This window comes from Crocuta crocuta, unplaced genomic scaffold (assembly GCF_008692635.1).
Source record: "Crocuta crocuta isolate KB4526 unplaced genomic scaffold, BGI_CrCroc_1.0 scaffold414, whole genome shotgun sequence".
NCBI lineage: Eukaryota > Metazoa > Chordata > Mammalia > Carnivora > Hyaenidae > Crocuta > Crocuta crocuta.
The window spans coordinates 654,227-659,757 of NW_027530852.1; positions in this window are offsets into that span (position 1 = coordinate 654,227).

A 5,531-nucleotide genomic window follows, 5' to 3' on the forward strand; every position below is an offset into this window, starting at 1 on the left:
GAATGCCTTCTTGGAGAATTGACCCCTTTAGCCTTATGTAATGCCCCTCTTTATACAAGATAATTTTCTTTGCTCTGAAGTCTGCTTTGTCTGAAATTAATGTAGGCTCTCTAACTTTCTTGGTCAGCATGGTACATCTTTTCCTTACTGGTAGTTTTTAATCTCTCTTTATTTTTAAAGTGGGTTTCTTGGGGCACTTGGGTGGCTCTTGATCTCAGCTCTGGTCATGATCTCATGGTTTGTGAGATCGAGTGCTGCGTTCAGCTCTACACTGACAGTGTAGTGTAGAGCCTGCTTGTGATTCTCTTTCTCCATCTCTTTCTGCTTTTACTCCTGCTCATGCATGAGCACATGTGCGCTCGCGCGCTCTCTCTCTCTCAAAATTAATAAATAATTTTTATTGGGAGGAAATGGTGGGGGAAAGGGAGAGAGGCAAACCATGAGAGACTCTTGAATGCTGACAAAAACTGAGGACTGATGGATGTGGGGGGAGGGGGGGATGGGCATGGAGGAGGACACTTGTGGGGATGAGCACTGAGTGTTATGTGGAAACTAATTTGACAATAAACTATTAAAAATAAATAAATAAATAAATAAATAAATAAACAAAAAAAAAAAGAATCATTCCCCTTTTACCTGAAAAAAAAAAAAAACTATTTGTAAAAATAAATAAATAAATAATTTTTTAAAAAAATATTGGAATAAATTTTAAAAAATAAAGTTGGTTTCTTGTAAACAACTCTTCTGACCATCTATGTATTTTCGTTGGTGTCTCTAGGACATTTACTTTTAAAGTAATAATTTAGATAGTTTGAGTAGTATTTATTATATTGCTGAATTTTTTCTGTTGGCAGNNNNATGCAACATACATTTACAACTAATCCAAGTCCTCAGGGTATCTGGCTGGCTCATCAGTAGGGCATGTGACTCTTGATCTCCAGGTTGTGAGTTCAAGCCCCATGTTGCGTGTACAGATTACTTAAAATAAAATCTTTTTAAAACACACACACACACACACACACACAAACACACACCAACTAAACCAAGTCTACTTTCAAATAACACTGTGTCAGTTCGTNAATCTGTTGTTGGTATTATTTTTTTAAACAAATGGTTATTTATTAGGTCAATTAAGGAAAAAACATTTTCTTTTGCCTTCATAAATCCTTTATCTCACTGTCTTGCTTCCTTTATATACATTTGAATTTCTGACATTTATCATTTGTTGTCCCTGAAGAACTTTTTAAAATATCTCTTAAAAGGCACACCTAGTGCCCAAAATCCCCTCAGTTTTTGTCAGAGAAATTCCCTCAGTTTGTTTTCTCCTTCACTTTTGTCCAATGTAAAAAACAATATGAGCCCTACCCTCTGAACACTAGTCACCCTCTACTCGTTCCTCAGTCCCCTGGCAACCACCATTGTGCGTTTTGTTTGTACGTGTTTAGATCCTTCCTGTAAGTGGAATCATGCTGTTTGGTTTTCTGTGATTGGCTTCTTTCATGTAACATATTGTCCTCAAGGCTCATCCTTATCATAGCATTTGATAAGCATTCCTACTTTCTTATAGCTAAATAACATTCCATTGGATGCATATACCGCCTTTTCTTTATTCATCGTCTGTCAGTATACATTTAGTTAGTTTCCACTTCTTGGCTATTGTGAATAATTTTGCAACTAATAAGAGAATATCTGAGAAGAAGATTTCAGTTATTTTAGACATATACCCACAAATTGGATTGTTAGATCATATGATGTTTCTTTTTTTTTTTAATTTTTTGAGAAAAGTCCATACTTTTTTCCGCAGTGGCTGCATCAGTTTGCATTCCCACCAACCATGCACAAATGTTCCCTTAACTCCACATCTTCTCCAACACTCATTTTCTCTTTGTCTCTAACAGTGGCCATTGTAACAGGTGTGAATTGATATCTCACTCAGGATTTGATTTACATTTCCTTGCTAGTTAGTAGTGTTGAGCATCTTTTTGTGTGCTGTTGGACAGTTGTATGTGTCCTTTGAAAAAGTTTCTTTTTAGTTCGTTTGCCCATTTTTAATTAATTATTTACTATTGAGTTTATCAGATTGTATGTATGTAGGTGAGTGGTGAGTTTCTTACATATTTTGGATATTAACCATTATCAGCTGTCTGGTTGTAGATATTTTCTCTCCTAGGTTAGCTTTTCATTTTGTTGATTGTTTGTTTCACTGTGCAGAACCTTTTCTTTTGATGGAGTTTTCTGCAGTTTCAATTACTTGTTTTTGAAGTATCTGCTTCAGGAAAGAGCACATACTCACCTGAACCTGTATGCATCCGCCTCCGGGGCCATGTTTCTGCCATCTCCCCCAAGTCCTGTTGTCAAGTCCCAGCTTTCATTCTCAAGCCCAGCCTCTAAGTCCAAAGGACTTACAGAGCAGGTGGGCCAGCCTTCCACATGTGGACGAGATCAAGTAAAGAGATAGTCCTCACTTCCACCTTTCAGAGGGAAAATGCCCTATGAGTTGTGGGGGATTTTGGCAGATAGAAGTCCCTGTTTTCCACAACACTGGTTATTACTCACTCTTGTAAAGATTTCCCCCTCTTTATCTCACCTCTCCCCTACCCCCTTTCCTTCATGTCTCCTTGGAATTCTATCCCAAATATGTTTCCTATACCATGATTTTGTTTTAGTCTTTGGCTTGAGGGAAACCTTAAACAAGGCAGAATTTTTTCTAAGTGATTTTTAAATTTTACTATGGAGTATAGAGTCACTTGGGAACTCGGAGGATACATAGTTAAGTACAGAGCCCAATGTCTTGCTCATCTTATTATACCTTTTAACCGCTTGGTAGAGCTAATCAGAAGGAAATTCAGGAAATCTTTACAAGAGTGAGTAGTAACCAGTGTTGTGGAAAATAAGGACTTTCTTCTGCCAAAATCCCCCACAACTCATACTTAAGTACAGAGCCCAATGTCTTGCTCATCTTATTATACCTTTTTACTGCTTGGTAGAGCTAATCAGAAGGAAATTCAGAAGAAGCTTTAAGTCTTTGGCCCTGTTCCCTTTGTGAAGTGTGTCTTTGTGCATTGTTTTCTTCATCTTCCAGCTCATATGGATTTGAATTAGATAACATTTGTTATTTGAAAAATGTTAACTTATTTAAGAATCAGTCAAGTTATGAACACTTTCCTTGTCATCTTAAAATTAATCATAAATTTACATATGTATACAGACGCTAAATGCTTTGTGACAAAGAAGTAAGTTAGAAATACATCTGTTTCACCCAAATGTTTGTGGATGACCGTGGTTGTAAATAAGATCAATGTTTATATTCAGTCAGATATCACTTTCAGTTTTTCAGATTGTTAATCACTTCTGGAATACATTGGTCACAGGGAAAAAAGGTACAGTATGGGGAATGTAGTCAGTGGTATTACCACAGGATGATGACCGGAAATTTTTTAAAAGAACAAAAATTAAAACATTTAAAATTTACAAAAAAATATTTTAATCATTGACTACATAGGGCAACTTGCATAATCTTTGTTAACTGTTGTGTTTGGCTCAGGTGCTCAGGATGGTGACCTCATTGACCCGGAAATGCTTATTCTTAAAAAAGTTTGCCTTGACCCTAGGATGAGGAGTAAAATCTTTTCGTCCAGTTTCTCTCAGTGATAATACCTTGTAGAAGTACAGTAAAATATCAGAGCCAGGATACTGACTTTGGTAGAATATATTGATCTTACTCTGTACTCCCATTTTTACTAGGACTCGTGTGTGTGTATTTTTAGTTCTGTACAGTTGATCACATATGTATGTTCGTGTAACCACCATACTCTAAATACAGAACATTTCCATCATGACAGGCATCCCTGATGTTGCCTTTCTATAACCACACCTTCCTCCCTTCTGCCTTCCTTTCTGCCAACCTCTTCCCTCGTCACTGACCTCTGGAAATCCTGCATTTGTTCTCTCTTTGATTTTTTTTCATATCAAAAATGTTATATAAATGGGATCATCAGGTGGATAACCTTTGAGGGTTGGTTATTTCCCCCGCTCAGCATGATTCTCAGGAGGTCCCTCCAGGTTATTACATGTGTCAACACTTGGTTCCTTTTCATTGCTGAGTAGCATCATACGGAAATACCTCGGTTTGCTTAACCATTTACCTAGTAAAGAACATCTGGTATATTGCTCATTTTGAGCTAGTAGAAATAAAGCTTCTATAAACTTCACTCTACAAGTTATTTTTGGGGGGAGGGTTGTTTTTTGTTTTTTATTTTTTTGTTTTGTTTTTTGGGTGTGTGAATGTAAGTTTTTAAATCTCTGGGACAAATGCTCAAGGTAGCAATTCCTAGATTTGTATAGTAATTTCATATTTAGTTTAGTTTTTTCTTAAAAGACAGTTTTATTTTTGTGGCACCTGGATGGCTCATTTGGTTAACTGTCCAACTGTTGATTTCAGCTCAGGTCACAATCTTAAATTTCATGAGTTTGAGCCCTACTTCTGGCTAACACTGACAGTGCAGAGCCTGCTTGGGATTCTCTGTCTCCCTCTCTCTACCCCTCACTGGCTCACACTTACATGAGCATGTACGCTTGCATGCACTCTCTCTCTTTTTCTGTCTGTCTCTCTCTCTCTCTCTCTCTCTCAATAAACAGTTTAAAATAAAACAAACAGCTATATTGAGATATAAGTCATGGACCCGACAATGCACCTGTTTAAAGTGTACAACTCAGTAGTTTTTAATATATTCACTGAGTTGAACAACCATGACCATAATCAATTTTAGAGCATTTTAATCACCCCCAAAAGAAATGCTTTACTATAAGCCTTAATTTTCCATTTCCTGCACACCACCTCCTCTCAGTCCTATGCAGCCACTTTCTGTCTCTATAATTTGCCCATTCTGGACATTTCATATAATTAGAGTCACACAATTGGTGGTCTTTTGTGATCGGCTTCTCTCCCTTAGCATGCTTTCAGGGTTCATCTGTACTGTAGCATGTATTAATGCTTCATTCTTTTAATGGTTGGTCAAATATTCTTCCATAGTATGACTGTACCACACTTTATCCATTCATTAGTTGGTGCCCATTTGGATTGTTTCCGCTTTTGACCCATTAGAGACAGTGCTGCTGTTTACAGGTTTTTGAATGAACACATGTTTTAATTTCTCTTTGGTATGTACGTAGGAGTAGAATTGCTGGGTCATATAGTAACTCTATGCTTAATCTTTTGGGGATCTGCCACTCTGTTTTCCAAGGGGGCTGCGCCATTTAACATTTCCACCAGAGGTGTAGGAGGGTTCAGATTTCTTCATATTCTTGCCAGCACTCATTATTATCTTTTTGATTATAGCCATCTTAATGAGTGTGAAGAGGTATCGGACTGTGGTTTTTGATTTCTATGTTATAGTTATTTAACTTGTGTTTAAAAAAATCACTGTTATGAAAAATACTTTTTAATACATTAATTATTGTTAAAAATAGGGTTTGTTTTTAGAACAGTTTGAGATTTACAGAAAAATAAGCAGGTTATAGAAAGGCTGTCA